Source organism: Lygodium microphyllum, chromosome 16 (assembly GCF_053477565.2).
Source record: "Lygodium microphyllum isolate KBCC chromosome 16, Lygodium_microphyllum_v1.1.10, whole genome shotgun sequence".
Taxonomy (NCBI): Eukaryota; Viridiplantae; Streptophyta; class Polypodiopsida; order Schizaeales; family Lygodiaceae; genus Lygodium; species Lygodium microphyllum.
This window is the reverse complement of record NC_141150.1, coordinates 9,449,047-9,472,248: the sequence shown is the minus strand read 5'-3', so window position 1 is coordinate 9,472,248 and position 23,202 is coordinate 9,449,047. Positions and strand designations below refer to the sequence as shown.

General features: G+C 40.9%; 1 pseudogene; it reads right to left on the bottom strand.

The window, feature by feature from the left end:
• Positions 1 to 4,728: 4,728 nt before the first annotated feature.
• LOC148022518 (pyrophosphate-energized vacuolar membrane proton pump 1 pseudogene) lies at positions 4,729 to 21,946 on the bottom strand (annotated as a pseudogene).
• Positions 21,947 to 23,202: the final 1,256 nt, after the last annotated feature.

Genomic DNA, 23,202 nt, shown 5'->3' with positions numbered 1-23,202 from the left:
TAATCACATTATTACTTGTTATTACTCAATGTGGAATATCTATATTCTATCTCATCTCGTTGTAAAAGTTGCAAATTTATCCAAAATACTGATTAGTTGAAATCACAAGTAGTGTTACATCTATTTGTTGTCAATCTCCACAATATTCCATAGTGAATTTGTGAAGCTTCTCATATTTCATTTAAGTTGGGGAATCCATTCAAACAAAAATTACTTTTGTAGAATGGTGAATATCTACTTGTAGCAAACCACTACACATAGTATGCACAAACTTGAAGATCTTTAAGAGAGCTATTTTAATTAAAAGCCCATATATAGAAAACTATAATGTAGTGGACTATTCTTTCATAAACTAGGGATACAGAGATCGAATGATAATACTATGTAATTGAAAGAATGCATCCCTCTTTAAAGACCTATCTACTCACAGTAGGACACAATTTTCCAAATGTACGCATACAGTAAATACAATAGATCATATGCGTGAAAAACCAAGTGGACACTTTCAAGGAGTAGTTTTGGCTTATGATAACTATGACAACTACACGAAAATCAACCCCCCAACCGCAAATTTTCATTTCTATACCTTATAGGCAAGGAATCATCTTACCCAAAAATACGATAATTTTCCCAAGCTCTATATAAGTCACACACAGGATAACAACATATCAAACATATCATTAGTTATTAGGTCTATTCTTACTCAAAGTGTGACATGCTTTAACGGGATGCTTTGACTAGACATGGGAAGTATTAAAACCTTTCAACTTTTGCAAGTTACACACACAATTTCTCATGCTCATGGCTTTGCAATATTAACCCATTAAATACCCTGGCAAATTTCAAAGAATTTAACAATGATAGCACATATTAAAGGAAGTACAAATCCAAAATGCATGAATTTTTTTAAATAGAGACTACATATTTACCTTTTTTTGGCATAAAATTTAGGGCTATTAGGCAGGAGAGGGTGGAAACTGTAATTCACAGTTGTGCAAACTCTAAACCTAAAAGAACTACAATCTTTGAAATGCAAACAAGGTGCCACCATAAAGAAGTGTCCCACCCCTAACCCTAATTTTGGTCTAGATAAGGATGGGAGCTCTTAGTTGTATTTACCCTTCTGGTGCATCCATGCTGCCAAAGTTCTATAAGTGCAATGCTTGAGAACCATTATGTTATATTTTATCATCTTGTCTTCATTATTGACACAGAGAGAGGGAGAGGGAGAGAGAGAGAGAGAGAGAGAGAGAGAGAGAGAGAGAGAGAGAGAGAGTGTGTGTGTGTGTGTGTCTATGTGTGTGTGATTCATGTATTGGCCGACCGAAGATGAAGCTCTATTTCATTTCCTTACTCTTCTTCTTCTTCTTTATTAGCTTTTTTGATTGGTGGTGTGCTTCTAGTAGATGCGAAGGAGCAAAACATTGGATCGTTTTGTTTTGGTGGTGAAATCATGTTCAAGCACTCAAACTTTCACAATATAACATGAGGAGGTAAGATGTTTGAGTTTACTACTCCTCCAAGCTAGTCTTGTATTCTTGCTATCTTAAAAGAGGGAGAAGGATGCAGGGTTAGTTAGACTTGAGTGTCCCAATTGATATCTCTTGAGAGTGATAGTTGTCAAGGATGTCATAGTAGGATGAAGAGGCAATGAGGTAGACGGACAATCAAGACTAGAAGAAGGGAGAGGACATATCTCTTTTGGGCCACCACCACCTCCTCAGTAAATTATTGCATATTATGATCTGAATGATGAGGCTGTGAAGATTGTGGGAGAGAAGGAAGGAGTCTCACTTGTAGCTTTCTTGCTTGCACAATGGGGGAATACACACAAAGGTGGAGGCTGAAAACAGTTTTCCTCTTCTTAGTTGTGTAAGCCAAAAAGGAGTCAAGTACAAAGAAATAGAAGAACCCTATATATGGGTCTCAAAACCAAACTTAACTAACTAAGGTGGCATACTAAATGAGCCACGAACTAGAGTAGATAAGGATAGCTGTCATCTAGCTATTATTCATGGGCGGTGTACCAACTGCATCTGCAACTAACACATCGGTGACATAAATGCACAACGGTCACCTTGGCATATCACGAGTGGAGCTCGATATCTCAACAGAGGCTAGCATTGAGCAAGACATATATGCAATGGAGGTGCTAATTAGTTAGCTTTGTTCTATCAGGCATGCAAATTATAAAATTTGATTACTCTTCTTTAAAACGAAAAATCCAGGTGTCTTGTAGAAACCAAGGTTATGCATAAGGTATTCAATATTGTTGTTGAGGAAAGATTTATACTAACACAAGGAAATTTTAATCGATCCCCATATAGGAAAAAAAGAGAATTCCCAATGGAATTCCCTAGTTGAAAATACATATAAGTGGAAAAAGTAAAAACTAGGGAAAATGGGACATTTCCTGGTGAGAATAAGTAGGGAATCACATAAGACCTTTCCTATGTAGGAAATATTTCCTACATAGAAAAATACAAAATTTTCTATGTAGGGAATAATTCCTATATAGGAAATATTTCATATATAGGAAAAATTTTCTAGAGGTGATTCCCTAGGTACTCTCACTAGGAAATCTCTCATTTTTCCTATTTTTTACATTCCCTACTTATATGTACTTTCAACTAGGGAATTCCATGGAAATTCTCTTTTTTCCTTATCACTTTATCTACTTTGCCCTTCCTCTTAGACATGCTAATATCAAACAGGAAATTGCACAATAAAATTTTAACTAGAAAATTATATAGAGAATGTCATCATTTCTAAGTAAGGATCAATAACATACATCTAATGATCAAAATAGATTAAACAAATTAAGACATCAACATCTACTTCTAGCAACCAAAAGAAAAATGAAAATAATTTTAAAGGAGCATAGAACTAAAAACTAATTAAGCAACATGTGTGCCTTGATTGTTTTATCCCTTAAATCTTCAATATGTTGCAAAGTGATAAATGTTTGTCTACCCTCTTCTCTAAATTTCAACATGGGTGGCCGATAGATATCATCATATGATGGTATGCGTATCACTCCTATTGATACTCAAGTGATCAAATATCATTAGTTAGTATAACCATTTCAAAAAATGACTCATTATGAACATAAGAAAGCTGGTAATACCCGATTCTTGGCTTGAAGAAGTGTTAAGGCAAGTAATCTCAATGTCTTCCTTTCTTGTATTGTCTCTTGTGTCATCTTTAGTAACTTGTTTACCTATATATACATAGAGTTAACCAAAGCTCATGATAATACAAGGTTATGAAAAATTTCAATAACACAAAAGAAAGTAATTAGATATTTTGTATCAATTTGGGTCACCAAATTTGTACAAGTTTTTGATCCTTAAAGTTGGTACTTGTATCTTGACTTGAAGAAACATTATTGCAAGTAACCTTCTGATCTCCCTTTCTTACATTACCTCTTTTCCCACCTTTTTTTGTTCTTTAATCTATATTTATATAAATACACACAATTACTCAATGTTTTAAAATATGAATAACTATGAACATTTTAAATTAGACAAAGAGACTAATTAAAGCTAGTTAATCTCAAAATGAATCACCTAATAAAGCAAGATGTAAAATATGTACAAATTTTAATTTTCAAAGTTTAGTAGAAATAAAGACATATACCTGTATCGTGATTTGAAGAGACATTAGGGCCAATGACCTCCTTAGCTTTCATTGTTCCATTATCTCTTGTACCATCATTTGTGAGTTTGTTACCTTTATGTACACATAATAAACCAAAGTTTAGAAACATAAGAGACATTTGTAAAACATCAAAACATGCATACCTTTTTTGCCATGTTCTTTACACCATCTGATAGTAAATTGAGCAGGTGAAAACAAGGAATTCATTGTTCATACTTTTATGGGCTCACCAACTTCTCCTTTTGGTTTGAAGCATCTTACAGACTTCCTGTTGAATAGTGCGCGAGGGAGACGAGGAACGGAGGAAGAGAGAAGAAAAGAGAGACACGGGACACCGGAAGTGGAACCCCAGAAGTGCATCAAGTGAGCACACATTAGCTGTAACATCAGCTCCTTAGCTAGAATAGATAAAACATCAAGTAGAATAAACATAAGCTTGAACAGACGAATCAACTGAAAATAGACAAACAACAACTGGAAACAATGAAACATCAGCTAGAACAACTCAGCAGCTGGAATAATAATGAAACATCAGCTGGAACATTTCAACAGCTGGAATAAGAATGAAATGAAATATCATCCCATCAGCTCGAAACATTTCTTATAAACAAAGCGTGGAATAATTTCAGCGCATTAGCTGTAATATAGATGAAATGATATGAAATGTAGCATGAAGAGCCAAAAATCAGCTGGAAGAAAGAAACATTTAGAATAATCAAATGATGAACAAAATACCGACAATCATCAGCAAGAGCTCATTAGTTTTCTTACTGCTGCTCAGAGCCCAAGCAAACATCTCAGCAATCTGCTTCTGGGACTCTAGGAACATCTTTGTACACCTGGCCTCCAGATCATCACGAAATCACTCAGACTCTCTCTGCATCTGCAGTTTCATCCCTTCTAATTTGAGAAAGCGCTCCCCCAAAGTGCGGATCACGGAGACCAATCTGAGAAAGCGCTTTCCCAAAGTACTGTCAACTGGGGCCTGTTAATGCCGCAAGCTGGACTTTGAAGAAGTCCTATGGTTGAGGAATCTGTCCATCTTGAAAGCCTTCATGGCCTCATAGTCTATACTACGGCTACGCTTCTTGTGGAGAGATGTGTAAGAAGTATCATGGTCATCCAGAGACCGGTTGCAATACCAGCATTATCACTTATGGGACCATATGCATCTATGGGTAACAGGTGGCAATGGTACAAAGCATTCCAAGAGCTACAACTGTGATCCCGTACATGGCTGCTAGGGTATGGCTGACATAGATGGAAACATCAATAGCAAATATTGGAACAATTACATACTTGTAGCCAAGTGCCAAACCAAAGATGACATTGGTAGCAGCTCCTGTCCCGCAAGAATCAGCAACAACCTGGACTAGTCTGTATGTATTGCTGGTGAAATACTTTGTAACGTAGCCAATTACCAACCCTGCCCAAAGCCCTACTTCAACGCAAAAAAATAGTTTCCAGTTTTGAACCATCTTTGCACCACCGTTAGGATCATATATGTAAAACGTGGATGGTAGTGCCAACAAACAAACAAAAGCTGCACCGAATGTCATTAAGATGGTGGATATTAGTTCGGTGTAGATTCAATATCCCTTAGATTTGAGATCTCGAACACATCATTTGCGAACAAGGTTGTGATGAGGCACACCACAATGCCCATAGAGCTAATGAGTATAGGGAAGCACATAGCAGTGAAGTCATAATTTCTGCCAAATGATGACATGGAAGCCACAACAAGAGCTGTGCAAGAAGCTTCAGCAAAGGAGCCAAACAAATCTGAACCCATTCCAGCAATATCTCCCACCACTACAACAAAAACGAGGCATAGACGCACAAAGTCGGCCGCATCTATCACAGTGTCTATATACACGTGTAAATGTGCGTGTAAATAGATGCGCACTTTGCGTCTATATATCCGCACAAATAGATGCGCTTATACACGCAAAAATAGACGCTCACGTCAAAATTCAAATCATACTAAATCATTTCTTTTCAAACTACGCCTTTCCTTTCCTATGTTTTTTGCGGTTCTGAAGCTTGAGTTTAGCCGACATGCAGTCTCTTCATGCCTCACCTAGTCTTTTCATGCCTCACCTCCTCATGACTTAGCTCTTCTTTCATTTCAAACACACAAGAAGGGAAAAAGGAAATCCAAGGAGAGGAAGAAAGAGAGAACAAGAGAGAGGAGAACAAGAAGAAGCAGCAAGCAAGCAAGCAAGCATCAAGGAAGGGTAACTTACCAAGGAGAGGAAGAAGGAGAAGGAAGAAGCGCCACCACCCGCCACACCAAACACCCAAGGTGAGTCTCTCCCTCTCTCTCTCTCTCTCTCTCTTTCTTTCTATCTTCCTCTCTCTGCTCTGTTTCTGTATTTAGGATTTGTGATTTCATTATGTATTGCATTTTGTAAAACAATAATGGCAGTCGTCTGCTAAAATCAGCCGACCAAGCGCGTCTGATAGCGTGTCTACATCTCAGTGTAGACACAGATATAGACGCGAAAAACGTTTCTCTGGGATGCATCTTTGAGCGTGTGTGCGGGCGTGTGTGCTCTGCAGTGTACACGTGAGGATACACGTGCTGACAGATGTCCACATAGACGCGGGTATAGACGCGCATAGAGACGCAGGTATAGACGTTGTATGTAATATAGACGCTGTATATAACATGTTTTATCTACACAGGGTAATATGATTTTTCTTGTGTAGATGTGGAATCCTGGATCCTCCAGCACCCCATTCAACAAGGAGCAATTCATGGGGGAGATGACCAATTATCTTGGGCGCCCTCCCATTTGCAGATGAGGTTTTCAGTGTGATGTCTGGGACACCTATCACATCTTTGCCTACACAGGGATTAGCTGAGGTACATGGATCGGTCAAAGCATGTACATCTGCAGAGGCACGTGTATCGAGTGAGGTAGAGGGTAGTGCACGTCGAGGGAGGAGGGAGAGTGATGTGGGAGGATGAGGAGGTCGAGGGCTTTGTGGGGGTTGCCTAGGTGGTGGCTCTCGATCACCCTCACCAGAAAATGAGAGAGGTGAGCCTCCACAAATGTACTACTCTATCACTGATGTTGGTGGTATCTTGCATGACTTCGAGGGGAGGGAAGTGATAGCCCACTTGAGGAGTGTCGTGCATGCCACATACAAAGATTGCATGATTCCCTTCAAGCACCAAAAAAATGGTTTGTGGCAAGAGGTGCTACGGGCAGTACATAAAAGGTACCCTAATCCCGAGAATTCACGATTCTCAGATGATTAGGGACGGTCAAAGGTGAGAGATGCGCTTCATAACAAGAGGTCTCACCTTATGACGCGCGCCAAGGAGTCATTGCGGAGACAAGAGCAGGGGCGCCCTGGATATGGCCAACCACCCAATTGCCACCGCAATGAGTGGAAAGAGGCCAAGAAGAGAGCAATGGAGAAAATGACAAGTCGCCAGCATGCAGAGGCACAAGGTATCCAGATGGCAACCATGGGATCGTCGCATTATGGATCGGGTGGCAGGGAGTCATGGGAGGCTGAGTTTGTAAGTATTATTTGATTTCTTTTTTTAAATTAAATTTTGTAATTTGTTTCACTTCATTATGTAGTGTGTTTTAATACGTTGTATGTTCAAATTGTTTTGTAGTTCCATATCGTTGGTAGGATGCCTACTCCTAGAGAGGTAGACTACCATCGAGGTCATAACCGGGCGTCCACTTGGCAGCATTTCTACGAGGAGGGACTCATCATAGAGGAGCAATATAATCGCGCCATGAAGATTCCACCACCAGAAGAGGTATGTTTTATTTTTTACATGAAAAGTATAGATCAATATGATTTATTGTTTGTAATGGTATTTATATACTTTAATCCTTTGTGTAGGCAAACCTTGATTGAGTTGAGGATAGAGAAGGGGGGACTAGCAGTAGAGGTGGCGGCAACGGCAACGGCACAAGAAGGGGTGGTGGTAGCGATGATGATGCCTCTTCTAAGGAGATATAGAGGCGCCCCATGCATGCATGCCTCCCCTTGGCTTGTAATTTTCATTTTTGATATGTATTACTTTCAGCTGTGCTTGTGACCATGACCATGCTTGAGGTCACAAGCACTAGAACTCATAATGTAAAAACGTTTCATCTATATATATGAAATTTCGTGTGCTACATACATTGTTTTGTTTTCAGTATCCAATCTTCGAAATAATCTTTCTCTGTTTTCCCTAAGTATACAATTGGTGCGCAGATCGGTCGTTGTATGCTCACGTAGTGAATCCCGAAAGGTCCCCAAGAACAATGAACTCTACTTTTTGCACAAGTTACAAGGTAAAAAGCATGAACAACAAGAGCAAGAGACCAATTGGGTGCAATCTCCCCCCATGCCTTGTGTGAGCGCTTCACAAAGCATGTATTTTATGTATATTTCTTCTTCATGCTCAATAATAGCCCAATTTACAAAAATATGACAAGCTTTTAGCTTTTGAGTTTGCTTTTACAAAAATAGGAATAAAGCTAATGGACGGTGCCCATAGAATCTGGCACGCCCAATACAATGTCCAAATAGAAATAACATAACCGTGCGCATGGGCGCATACAAAATAATAATAAATAGTCGATGCCTCAATAGACATGACAAAATATAGGCATGGCGCTTATCAAAATATAATCCATAGATTGAATACTCACTAGACTCCAATGCTTTCCTCCGCCAGTGCTGCTATCTCTACACATCAACTGAAGCATTCACAATCGTTAGTAAAATAATACAATTAAACCGACAAAAGTGAATACCTAGTATTCTTCAGCTACATAAATAAATCAACTGGTTAGAAATAAATCCTAACCTTAATTTATTACGAGTGCGCACTCTAAACTAATAAACGTTTATTAATTTAATATGCATTTTGCGGAATCACCCGCTATGGAATCACCCATGTAAACACTAAATTAATGAAACACCCGAAAAGGACAGGCGTCCCCATCAACTTCTCGCACAAAGAATCCACTTTGTGTATGAGCCCCGGTCATCAAAGTTTACGGAATCCACCGTAAAACCTCATGGAATCCACCGTGGCACGGAATCCACCGTGAAATATGCCTCCTGGCATCATACCCCCGGGGTGGGATAGCAATTGACCTCAATGGCTATTAGCTCAATGTGGAGCTAACAGAGTGGGGAAAGCATTTAAGTCTCTAGTGTGCATCCATTGTGCTTCCTCTACAGGATGGTTCTTAAATTTAACTAGATATCTAGAATACCTTCGGCCAGTTCTAGAGGTCATAAAGTCAGTGTCTATGATAGCTTCTGGTTCAAGTATTTCAGTCTCTTCCTCTAATAAAGGTAGGTTTTCATAAACAGGGTGTACAGGTAATTGGCCTCTAAATGGTCTCAATAAACTAATGTGAAATGTGTTGTGAATTTTCCAATGAGGTGGTAATTCTAACTTGAATGCATTGTCATTAATTTTATGAATGATCCTAAATGGTCCATAGAATCTGGGGGACTAATTTGACAATTGGATGTCTGTCTACACTTTGCAGTCTACGTTTTTCTACTCTCAGCCAAACATAATCATCAACTTTGAAATTCATGGCTTGTCTTTTCTTGTTGGCTTGTTTGGTATATGATTGCTGGGCTTTAGCAATCATATCTTTAACCTCATCAAAAATAGTATTATGCATACTAGCAATATCATCAGCACTTTGAATTCTATTTGATAAAGATGCAACAAGTGTAGATAATCTATATCCATAAATCACTTCAAACGGTGCTTTCTTTGTAGATGTGTGCGGTATATTGTTATATGCAAACTGTAATAAATGCAAATGTGTGTCCCATGTCTGTGATTTAGAAATAGTATATGCACGTAAAAGATCTAAAATTGTGCTGTTAGTGGCTTCTGTTTGTCCATTAGTTTTTGGATGAAATGTAGATGAGAAATCAATCTTTGTGCCTAGATTAGCAAATAGAGTAATCCAAAAATTGTTACAAAATCTAGAATCACGATCTGAAATAATAACTTTTGGCAATCCATGGTTAGTAAAAACAGTTTTCAAAAACAATCGTGCTGCTTGTGATGCTGTTAAAGTTTTCTTACATGGAATGAAATATGCTTGTTTACTAAATCTATCTACAACTGTCCAAATCATATCATGGTTAGATTTAGTATTAGGTAAACCAGTAATGAAATCCATAGAAATTTGTTCCCAAGGTTTAAATGGAATAGACAAAGGCATAAGTAATCCATATTGTTTACCATGATGTCTCTTAACTCTTTGACAAATCAAACATTCAGAAAGAAAGTTAGATACATTAGCATCCATATGCGGCCAATAAAAATCTTCAGTTAATGTACGTAAGGTAGATATGATATCTCTATGACCTTGATATGGGGACAATGAATTTCATTCAAAACAAAAGATCGGAATGGAATTGTAACACACAATCTCTTTTCATAAAACATAAATCCATCATTATATGACAATGAATCAATAGGAATGAAGTTATTTTGAACTAATTTATTCCAATCAGCATGAAAAGTAATATCCTGGTGATATGTATCTTTCATAGCAATCAAAGAATCAAAAGATATGACAGAAATATTATGATTGGCAGGTCTTCTACTCAATGCATCAGCCACTACATTTTCTTTTCCAGGTTGGTATTGAATGATAGGATGAAAACTTTGAATAAAGGAGGCCCATTTGATATGTCGGTCAAAGATTTGGGATTGGCTAAGTAAATGTCTAATACTTTGCTGATCGGTCTTAATCATAAATTCTGAACCCATTAAGTAGTGTTTCCACTGTCTTAATGCTTGTACAACTACTAATAGTTCTTTGTCATATGTGGAATATTTCAGCTCAAAGGGTTTCAACTTACAACTAGAATATGCTATAGGATGATTGTCTTGCATAAGTACAGCTCCTATTCCTGATCCACTAGCATCGATCACTACTAGAAAGAATGGTCTATTAAAAGGTAACTGTAGAACAGGGGCATGGATTAATGCATGTTTCAGTAAGTCAAAAGATTTATGTTGATTTTCGGTCCATTGATAAACAATTCCTTTCTTGAGAAGTTTGGTTAATGGTAAAGCAAGTAATGAAAAATTACCTACAAACTTCCTATAGAAACTAGCAAGACCAAAAAATGAGCATAACTCATGCACCTTTTTAGGTACAGGCCAATTCAATATTGCATCAATTTTCTTAGGATCAACTTTAATTCCATCAGATGATACAATATGACCTAAATACTCAATTTCTCTTTTAAAGAATTCACTCTTTTCAGGATTTTCTTTCAATAACTGAAAAACCAATGACAAATGCTCATAATGTTCTTTCTCATTTTGACTAAACACCAAAATATCATCAAAGAAGACAATTACACAATACTGATATTTCAAATAGATACGGTTCATCATTCTACTAAAGGTAGCAGGTGCATTAGTCAATCCAAATGGCATGACTAAAAATTCGTAATGACCAAACTGTGTTCTAAATGCAGTCTTGAATATGTTTGACTTATCTAGTCTCACCTGAATTTTACTAAATATTGCAGAGCCTTGCAGTTTGTCCATAAGGTCATCGACTCTAGGAATAGGATACCTATTCTTTACAGTGATCTTATTTAAAGCTCGATAGTCAATGCACATACGATAGGTATTATTCTTTTTCTTGACTAACAGAATAGGTGTACCGAATGGAGAACTGCTAGGTCAAATTAAACCTCTATTTAGTAATTCCTCAACTTGACTCTCGATTTCTTTTTGCTCTATCTGGTTATGCCTATATGGTGCTTTGCAAGGTGGTTGTGTGCCAGGGATCAAATCTATCTTATGGTCTTCTGGACGTGAAGGAGGTAAACCTGGTGGTAGGTCTTCTACAAAACAGTCCTTAAAATATGCAAGAAATTCTTTATGCCTAGGGTACATATGATTTTCTTTTACTTGCAGTTCATTCACCCAAATGAGATAAGATTTACTACTCTTGCGTAATGCATGTTTAGCTTGAGTGTGCGAAAGGAGTGGAAAAACATTAGATGCATGCATACCATATAATATAATATGTTTTCCTTGAAAATTAATATTCATAGTGTGTGTGGAATAATCTATATCTAGATTATGCTGGTGACGCCAAGGCATACCTAAAATAATGTCACTCGATTGTAATGAAACAACTAGAAAATTTTTTCTTTCAGTGTATTGACCAATTTGAATCTCTAAGTCTTGCACTTCCTGTGTACCATTATACCTAGTGCCTAAAAAATGCAGCTTGGATGCGATAATGCGTAGGTACAGTCTGTAACTTCCATTCCTTTACTAATTTTGCTGAAATAAAATCATGAGTACTACCGTCATCATGCAAAATAGTCTTTTCCTTTCCATGCACCAAACATTTCATAGTCAATAAAGAATGTGGAGTAGGCATACCTGGTAAAGTATCGGAAGTAGTAGTAGTGTCATCCTCATCTTCAGTGAAGTCAGGCATATCTTCATGTTCGTCTTCGTCCATTGCTCCAAGGTAGTTGATATGAGCTAGTGGCTTCTTTGAATGACAATTTGCTGCTAGATGTCTAGGCTGGTGGCATTTATAGCATATTATTGGCTTGGCTTTGGTTACATTGTTTGCAATGGCGAGAAGTCTAGGTACATTTGGATTTGGTTGTGGAATAGGCTTAGGGTTTTGATTGACATTGGATGGTAATGCAAGTGGTTTTGCCCAATTTTTGCAGAAAGATGATGAAGAGAAACGACCTGGATTAAATCTTCTAAAATTGGAATTGAATTGTTTAGATCCATAGTTACCATTGGCTTGGAATTGCTGTGGTCGTCTGTCTCTTCCTCGTAGCTTATCTTCAGTGTGTTAGATATGATCAATGCCCCACCCTCATTAGGTGCTGCCAATGATCCATGGTGCTCAAAGTTGTAAGGCCCCCATTATGAGGAGAAGCCAAATGTGAGCCCGGACATTGGTTGAGTCCTGACTTGTATATCAGATGAGGTCTATGTGATCGGATGGCAAAAAGGTGACTGTTGTGGGTCTAATCTTTGGGTTAGACGGAGTGGTTAAGCTGGTAGCAACTCGAGGCACATTGCATTGAGTTGCGTGGTAAGGGAGTTAAAAGGGGCCCCTATTGAGGGGTCCGGGGACCGCGGAAGCGGCCCCTGGCTGGGGGGTCCCAGGGGGGCCAGCGGCCCCCCTGGCGGGGGTCCGGGGGCAGCGCCCCCGGCCCGATGGTAAAGGGAATATTCCCTGGAATATTCCCTGGCCGACTAGTGGAGGCTCATATGGTAGGTCGGTCAGCAGGCCGACCTAACGACCTTCGCGGGCTATAAAAGCTAAACCCCTTCGCAGCCATCTTACACTCATCTTTCACCCAGTCAGAGTTGTTGTTCCAGCTAGCCTTAAGCTCTTCACCTATCTTCTGTCTAGATCGCCATCTAAGCTTCACTCAGTGGAAGCGCACGGGTGGACAGAGCCATCTTTGTATCAGTTGTTTGGAGTTAAAGAATTTACTGATTCTCCTCTTATCTGTTGTGTACTCTCTATCTCTTTCTCAGATTCTGTTCGCTGCGCCGTGTAATATTTTACATGGTATCAGAGCCCAGGGGGCTCTAGAGATCGGAGAGCGTGCAAGAGGCAAAGGCTTCAACAGCAAAGAGAAACGATGTCGACTCCGGGAAGCAGTTCTGGCGCATCAGGAAGCGGTGCAGGAGGTGGTGCTGCTGTACCGGCTATTCAAACACTGAGGATTCGTCCACCAACCTTCAGCGAAGGCAAGTTAGATGGTACAAACTACACCTTGTGGAAGTTCAAAATTACTACTATCCTTGATTCTTATGAGCTTCTGGAGACTGTGCTGGGGACTGACGCAGAACCACAGCCTACCCCCGACCCATCAAATCCTAGTGTGATGATTCCTCCGAATGCAGATCTTCTACGAGCTTGGAAACGAAGGAATGCAGATGCATTGTGTGCCTTAGTTACAAGCTGTTCTGACAGTGTTTTGACTCTGATTCAGCATACAACCAAAGCGTCAGAGGCTTGGAATGTACTAAGGAGTCAGTATGAAACACGAAACCAAACAAGGATTCAAAACTTGGAGAATCAACTAGCAGCGGAGAAGTTTGCTGAAGGAGAGACGGTTGAAGCATTCATCACTCGGATTAAGAATCTGCGCGACCAGATGGCTGGCGCTGGGATACAAAAGACTAGCGAAGAGCTAGCTCGGAGGTGTCTTCGGATTTGTCCACAAAAGTTTGATGGACTAGTAACTGCCCTTAATACTCAGGTGAGACCTCAAGCTTTGACTTTTGAGGAGTTTTGTGCATTATTAATGGAGGAGGAGTTGAGGCTGAAAGCCCGAGAAGGAAGCAACAATGGAGATGCTGCATTCTCTGCCAATGCAAAAGGCAAAGGTGTTTCCTCCACCAAAAATGATGGTGACAAAAAGAAAAAGGGCGGCAAGAAGAAGTTTCAAGGAGAGTGCTTCTACTGTAAGAAGAAAGGACATGCAATTGCAGATTGTCGTGTCAAGAAGGCAGATGAAAAGAATGGTACCCTTAAAACTAAAGGGAAAGAGACAGCCAATACGGCTGAAGCAGAGTTGGAATTATTCATGGCGACCATTGAGGAAGTGTGCTCCTCGGCGCAAGAAGAATCTACCACTGACTCTTGGGTGTTGGATAGTGGGGCCTCCCGTCACATGACCAACAAGAAAGGTCTATACAGTTCTATGCAGCCTCTACAAGAATCCATCACTGTGACGGTTGGAAATGATGCTAAATGCCCTGCTGCGGGCACAGGTACTATTTCTTTTGTTGCTGCAAATGGTGAAGTCAAAAAGCTTTCAAATGTGTTGTATGTTCCCGAAATCAGGAGAAATCTCTTATCAGTTGCTGCCATAACTGATCTTGGTCATGAAGTGAGGTTCAAGAAGACAGGTGCAGAAATTATTGATAGTGCTGGCACAATTGTTGGCAAAGGAGAAAGAAGGAACAACCTGTATGAGCTAAGTGCTCTTACAGCCACCGCTGGAGTGGGCACAAGTAAGCTTTGGCATGAAAGGTTTGGACACATCGGATTTGCAGTATTGAAGGAGATGCAAAAGCAAGGTATGGTTGCTCACCTACCTACAATAACTGAATTGAAGGAACCATGTGAAGCTTGTATGATGGGCAAGCAACAGAGAAAGGCATTTCCACAAGAAAGCAAGAATAGAGCACATGCTCCTCTAGAGTTGGTGCATGCTGACTTGTGTGGTAAGATGCCTACACAGGCCTTGGGGGGATCTTCTTATTTTATGTTGATTGTCGACGACTACAGTAGGAAGATGTGGGTGTACTTCCTTCGTGATAAGGCTCAAGCTTTTGGTAAGTTTAAAGAATGGCTAATACTTGTTGAGAATGAAACAGGGAAAAGTGTGAAGAAATTTAGAACAGATGGTGGTGGTGAGTTCAACTCAAAGGAGTTTGAAGGCTTTTGCAAGAGCAAAGGGATCAAGCGTCAATTGACGACGCCTCACACACCTCAGCAGAATGGTGTTGTGGAACGCAGGAATCGTACCATTGTGGAGATGGCAAGATGCATGCTAAAGGGCAAGGGATTGCCTAACCATTTTTGGGCTGAAGCTGTTAATACTGCAGTCTACATTCTAAATCGGAGCTACACAAAGGCTCTCAAGGGAAAAACACCTCATGAGGCTTACACTGGTAAGAAACCATCTGTTTCACATTTCAGAATTTTTGGATGTGAATGTTATGCACATGTTCCAGATGAGAAGAGAAACAAGTTACAACCAAAAAGCAGAAAATGTATCTTCTTGGGTTATAGTGATGAGCAGAAGGCTTACAAGTTATATGACCAAGAGGCAAAGAAGATCATCGCGAGCCGTGATGTGGTGTTCAAGGAGGAGCCGCATACAGTGGAGGAGGAGAAGGCAAGGTCTTCCACTTTATCATCAAGCGAAGAAGTAGTCCACTATGAACCTGTCCCGAGAGCTATCCCTATCCTTAAGGAGGAGGAAGCATCATCTTCAGATGATGAGGAAAAAGTTCACCAACCTGACATCACCCCACCGGAAAAGCCATTGCCGCGCTGGGTGAAGCAGCTCTATGACCACAATAATCCTATGCCTGCATCTGTTGAGGAGAAGGCAGACGGACCAAGGAGGTCTCAGAGAATAGAGGAGCAAAGGAGGGCTTCTGCTCACATAGTCAACATGGCCTTGATGGTTGAGATTATGAGAGAAGTAAAGGAGCCAACTGACTTAGAAGAAGCACTTGCAGATCCATCATGGAAGGCTGCTATGCAGGCGGAGTATGACAGCATAATGAAGAATGACACTTGGGTGCTAGTGGATCGGCCAGCAAAGCGGAAGATTATTGGCACCAAGTGGATCTGGAAGGTAAAGTACAAGGCTGATGGTACCTTAGAAAAGTACAAAGCTAGACTGGTTGCCCAAGGATTTTCACAAGTTGAAGGGTTTGATTTTCAAGAGTCATTTGCCCCAACTGCTAGAATGACCACTATTCGCACGGTACTTGCAGTGGCTGCCCACAAGAAGTGGCCAGTGTACCAAATGGATGTTAAGTCAGCGTTCTTAAATGGTGACCTCAAGGAGGAGGTGTACGTGGCTCAGCCACCAGGGTTTGAGGCCCCCCATTCTGAGAACAAAGTGTGTAAACTGAAGAAGGCATTGTATGGGCTGAAACAAGCCCCCAGAGCATGGTACCAGCGGATAGATAGGTTCTTTTTAAACCTAAACTTCAAAAGATGTGCCTCAGATGCTAACTTGTATGTTTACAGGGATGGTAAAAAGTCTGTAGTGATTGTCCTATATGTGGACGACCTTCTTATTACAGGTGACTATGAAGATATGATCAACCAAACTCGAAAGGCTTTGAGTTTTGAGTTTGAAATGACAGACTTGGGCTTGCTGCACTATTGTTTGGGGATTGAAGTCTGGCAAGAGCCAGGAAAGATCTTCATCTCTCAGAAGAAGTATGCATGGGAGATCTTGAAGGCATTTGGCATGACCGAGTGCAAGGAGATAGCTACACCTATGGAGGTGAATGTAAAGTTATCCGTTGAGGATACATCAGCACTAGCAGACATTGGGAGGTATAGGAGGTTGGTCGGCAGTCTAATCTACTTGTGTAACACCAGACCAGATATCAGTTTTGCTGTTGGTGTTTTGAGCAGGTTCTCAAACAAACCTCATGAGAGTCATTGGAAGGCTGGGATGCGGGTGCTCAGATACTTGAAGAAAACTCTTGACTATGGTATCACATACAGTTTCGGAACTTCTCTTGTGGGGAACTGTGACTCAGATTGGGCAGGAGACATTGATTCCAGGAAGTCAGTTTCTGGTTATTGTTTCTCTTTGGGTTCAGGAATTTTCTCTTGGATTAGTAAGAAGCAACCAACAGTGGCATTGTCTTCTACCGAAGCAGAGTACAAGGCAGCTTGTTTTGCTGCATGTGAGGCCGTATGGTTGAGAAGGATTCTATGGCATATGGGAGTGCAGGATGAAGAACCAACTGTGCTGAGATGTGACAATCAGAGTTGCATCGCCATTGCCAAAAATCCAGTGTTTCATGCACGCACCAAACATATAGAGATCCAGTATCACTATGTGCGTGATTTGATGGAGGATGGGATAGTGGAATTGATCTACTGTCCAACAGAGGAGAATGGAGCAGATATCTTCACCAAAGCACTTACGAAGGATCTGCTTCAAGTTCATCTTCAGAGACTCGGCATTGGGCCGAGGAGATAGTTCACCTATGGGTGGACATTGAGGGGGGGTGTTAGATATGATCAATGCCCCACCCTCATTAGGTGCTGCCAATGATCCATGGTGCTCAAAGTTGTAAGGCCCCCATTATGAGGAGAAGCCAAATGTGAGCCCGGACATTGGTTGAGTCCTGACTTGTATATCAGATGAGGTCTATGTGATCGGATGGCAAAAAGGTGACTGTTGTGGGTCTAATCTTTGGGTTAGACGGAGTGGTTAAGCTGGTAGCAACTCGAGGCACATTGCATTGAGTTGCGTGGTAAGGGAGTTAAAAGGGGCCCCTATTGAGGGGTCCGGGGACCGCGGAAGCGGCCCCTGGCTGGGGGGTCCCAGGGGGGCCAGCGGCCCCCCTGGCGGGGGTCCGGGGGCAGCGCCCCCGGCCCGATGGTAAAGGGAATATTCCCTGGAATATTCCCTGGCCGACTAGTGGAGGCTCATATGGTAGGTCGGTCAGCAGGCCGACCTAACGACCTTCGCGGGCTATAAAAGCTAAACCCCTTCGCAGCCATCTTACACTCATCTTTCACCCAGTCAGAGTTGTTGTTCCAGCTAGCCTTAAGCTCTTCACCTATCTTCTGTCTAGATCGCCATCTAAGCTTCACTCAGTGGAAGCGCACGGGTGGACAGAGCCATCTTTGTATCAGTTGTTTGGAGTTAAAGAATTTACTGATTCTCCTCTTATCTGTTGTGTACTCTCTATCTCTTTCTCAGATTCTGTTCGCTGCGCCGTGTAATATTTTACACAGTGTCGTGAGCTAGTGAAATGGCGTCTTCAAGAGTAGCAGGCTTGAACATGTTAACTTCAGCGTAGTAATGCCCAAGGAGTCCAGACATATACTTGCGCATATGTGTCACCTCTGGTACGTCTTCAAGCATGCGTAGCTGGAGGAGTGCATTCCAAAAACGCTCTGTATACTGAGGTATAGGCTCACGATTGCGTTGTTGGAGAAGATCCCATTGCTTGATAGCTTTCTCATGAAATTGTGGTGGAAGGAAATTCTGCATGAACTTCTTCTTGAAATCTTCCCAAGTAGCACGACAATCTATGCTCTTGCATACTACAGTCCACCAAAGTGATGCTCTGTCTACTAAATGATTAGTAACACACTTGATTTTATCTTTTTCTGCATAGGTTTCCTCATGGAAATAGTCATCAAACTGACTAATGAATGCTAGAACAGTCTTTCCTTCTTGTATGCCATTGAAAGTACAGAATTTGAAACTTCTTTTACTTATCTTGGATTCCTTGCGGATGGTTTGAGCTTCAAGAGTGGCATCAATGGTATGTCGAATCAGATCTTCAACTTGAGGTTATTCTTTGTCGGTAGATGCTCTTTGTAATTTTTCCAGTTGCACTTGCAATGATTGCCTAGCCCTTCGTTCTTCTTCCAATTGCATCATGACTAAGTCCAGCTTTTGCTCCATCGTAGGCTCAGATAGGTCACCTTCAGCCATAAGATCATCCATATGTGGTTCCGTCATCCTGTAAAACTCAAAAGACCTTTCTCACTCAAAATCAAGTTAGCGGGATGAGTATAGCTCAAGTTCGAGAATACAAGGCTTATGTGTTTTTGGGTATAGCTTTCTCAATCTTCAGAAAATCTGCGATTTATCCTTCTTCGTATGCTGAAAATGCTTCAGCAAACCTGCGTATGGGTAGAGTACTTTCCAATGAACAACTTTGCAGTTCGGAGTTTCTGCGCAGGAACAGCCCTTCTAGGAGTTTTGAGCACAAGTCAGTTATGACTCTAGTTGACTAGTCTGACTTGCAGAGTTGCAAACTTATGTGACTTGTAGAGTTGCAGAGTTGCAGACTTGCAGACTTGCAGAACTTAGTCGACTTACGAGACTTGTAGAACTTGATCAGAGATTACTTGCAGAACTTGACTTCTGTAGTGTGTGGCCTGAAGTTTGATGACTTGCAGGATTGACTTGCTTAGGTAGCTAAGCTTAATGAATTAAGCTTAAAGCTTGATATTCAGTACATCAACGGATTTCGTGGGGGGGGGCCGTTTTTTGCCGTTGCGAGATTTTCGGGCATCCTCTCATAGCTCGATGACGAATTTTGAAGATTTTTAAGCTTCTTAAAGCTTTTAAGCTTCAACACTAAGCTTTTGAAAAGAATTAGATATGGAGGTTATGAGCTTAACTCTGTTTGTCCACGACTTGTTGAAGGAGATGTAGGAGTGGTCCTCCGCCTGTATAGCCCAGTCCTTCGCGATGTAATGACAGAAACAGGGGTTCTTAATCGCCAGAAGTCTGCCTGTATCGACGGTTCACGACGAGATTGCCCGTAGAGCCCGATCGTTCCAGGAGCTCCCCCTTAGCACGAGATGGGTAGCGATTGGAAGCTCTTGATCTCAGCTCCGCTCTGATACCACTGGTGCGCAGATCGGTCGCTGTATGCTCACATAGTGAATCCTGAAAGGTCCCCAAGAACAATGAACTCTACTTTTTGCACAAGTTACAAGGTAAAAAGCATGAACGACAAGAGCAAGAGACCAATTGGGTGCAATCTCCCCCCATGCCTTGTGTGAGCGCTTCACAAAGCATGTATTTTATGTATATTTCTTCTTCATGCTCAATAATAGTCCAATTTACAAAAATATGACAAGCTTTTAGCTTTTGAGTTTGCCAAAAATAGGAATAAACCTAATGGACGGTGCCCATAGAATCTGGCACGCCCAATACAATGTCCAAATAGAAATAAGATAACCGTGCGCATGGGCGCATACAAAATAATAATAAATAATCGATGCCTCAATAGACATGACAAAATATAGGCGTGGCGCCTATCAAAATATAATCCATAGATCGAATACTCGCTAGACTCCAATGCTTTCCTCCGCCACTGCTGCTATCTCTACACATCAACTGAAGCATTCACAATCGTTAGTAAAATAGTACAATTAAACCGACAAAAGTGAATACCTAGCAGTCTTCAACTACATAAATAAATCAACTGGTTAGAAATAAATCCTAACCTTAATTTATTACGAGTGCGCACTCTAAACTCATAAATGTTTATTAATTTAATATGCATTTTGCGGAATCACCCACTATGGAATCACCCATGTACACACTAAATTAATGAAACGCCCAAAAAGGACAGGCGTCCCCATCAACTTCTCGCACAAAGAATCCACTTTGTGTATGAGCCCCAGTCATCAAAGTTTACGGAATCCACCGTAAAACCTCACGGAATCCACCGTGGCATGGAATCCACCATGAAATATGCCTCCTGGCATCAATAATTTGATGTTGATGGGGGGGAGAAAAACCAGAGAGCGTGATGCAAAGCCACATGTTATTTGGTTTTTTTTCATACCTCTGTTTTGCACGTCTATCAGCGCATCTAAATTGCAGGATAAATGCGCGTCTACTCTCGTCAAAAACTTTCAGAGTAAACGCGGTTTTAGATGCGTAGATACATGCGTGTATAGACGCACAATATGAATATATCCACTTTTTTATAGTGTGTTTATATCTGTGTCTATAGGCGCGTCTAAGTGTGTGTCTCCTTCTGCCTATAAGCGCGCTTTTAGATGCGATTTTGTAGACACGAAAATAGACGCGTTAATAAACGCGCCCGACTTTTTTTTTTCATAATTCAAATATTGCATCTACAAGCGCGTCTATGGAGCGTTTTTGTTGTAGTGCACATTATCACCCACATTGTCAGCAATGATCACTGGATTTCGCGGATCCTCCTCTCGGATATTCCTTTCTACTTTTCCAACAAGATGTGCTCCAACATCCGCAGTTTTGGTATAGATTCCACCTCCAACCCTTTCAAATAGAGCCACGGATGAGCATCCAAGCCCATAGCCAGTGATCGCATCAAAAAGGCCCTCCCAATCGTCCTTGTAATAAAGCTGGAACAATTTCATAGTGATGTATAAAACTATGAGGCCATTAGCAGCAAGTAAGAAACCCATCGCCGAACTTGATTGGAAGGCGATTTTGAATACTTTGCCTATCCCTTTTCTGGCTTCCAAAGTTGTGCGAGCATTCGCATATGTTGCGATCATCATGCCCAAAAATCCCGACACTATGGACGTCAAAGCTCCCAATATAAATGCAACTGTAGTGAAAATTGCTGTAAAGAGAGTTGGGGCACATTCTTGCTTTGGATCGTATCTGCAAGGCTCGGGCTTAGTACTGAACCCCTTCACAGATCCCAGGAACAAGAAAATGACAGTAGCAAATATGCCCATGAAATAAACCAAATACTTGTACTCTATCTCAGCAAAAACAATGTGGCTACTATGGATATGGCTTGCTAAATTTCAGCGCATTTCCTAATAGCTGTTGCATTTGATTCCTCATCCAATCTATCCTCCTCGTCACAGTCTAATGATCCATTGACGATGTTGTGACTGTGGGTGTCGTTGTTGTTGAGGAAGGTGTAGCCATTGCTGCCATGCCTGGACTTGTGCTCGAAGGCTAAGAGACTGGTTGCGATAGCGATCTGGTGGTGGTTGGTCAGAATCATCTACATCTACATTAGTTAACAAGTTAGTTACAGCATCTGCATTAGCAATTATACCCCACAAGTTAGTTAACAAAATACTGCTAAGGCATAGAGTAAAACCGCTTCAGGAACTACACTACATTCTTGCAAAGTTAAGATGTTGAATTGGAAAGGTAAGCAAATGCATCATTAATCTCTGCCCATTCCAAGTACATATTCATGTCTCCCTGCATGTCAAATGCCACTGTCACTGTCACTGTCTCACTGTCTCATTGTCTCACTATCACTGTCACTGTCACTGTCTCCCTGCATTAGTACCAGGCTGCCACTGTCTCCCTGCATGTCAAATTCCTGTTGGTTCTCGCCCACAATCAGGAAATAAGTGAAAAAGCAATTGCCCTTCTCGTCATTGTACTCAAAGGCATATGCCATGATGCTTCCTTCTGTTAGCCCTGAGCTTCTGCCAACTTTTATTACCCTCCTCCCCATGATGCTGTTGATGTTTGCTTGCAAGTCAATAGTTATAACATCTCCCATCTCACCTACCCCTTTGATAGTAGTTGTGACTTTGGAGACATCAAAACAATCCCCGACTAGAATGTAAGCACTATCAGCTCGCACAAATGTCTCTGCCCCATGCGTAAACATCATCAAGTATCAATATTGTCATATCAAGAAACGGAAACCAGAATTCTTCTTTCAACTCACAAAGAAGTTTATAAAATGGACAATACAGAATGCCTTAACAGCAGACAGCTCAAAAACAAGTAGCAAAGAGGAAAACCTGGATTCACACTTGTAAAAATACCATACCACCGCTCATCTGTAATAAAAGACATCTCCCTTTCCACTGCACCCAAATAAACACCATGTCCAGCATTTGGAGGTAGTGGATGGAACATCTTCTGGTTGGGGTAGTCCAAATCAACTGCAACATGTCGATTTGTCTAGTAATCACTCTATCTCAACTCATGCAAGAGCTTGATGGGAATAACATAACTGCAATTGCTGTGAGCACTTTGAAACACATGGTAGCCCATGATAGCTCATCCATGCACAAGCTTATAATCTGGACTTATGCAGGCTTACTGCAAGCTGTGGAACTCAACTAATCTACATGCTATATCCCTCTCCTGTCTTCACCTTCACAGGTACATGCATTTTCTTTTGAACCAGCTGAAGTATATACTTCGTCATCAGGTAAGTTGGTTTCTTCATAGTCAGCTAATATGTGTTTGATTCCATCAAGTAATGCAGCTTCTTTGCAATAATCCACT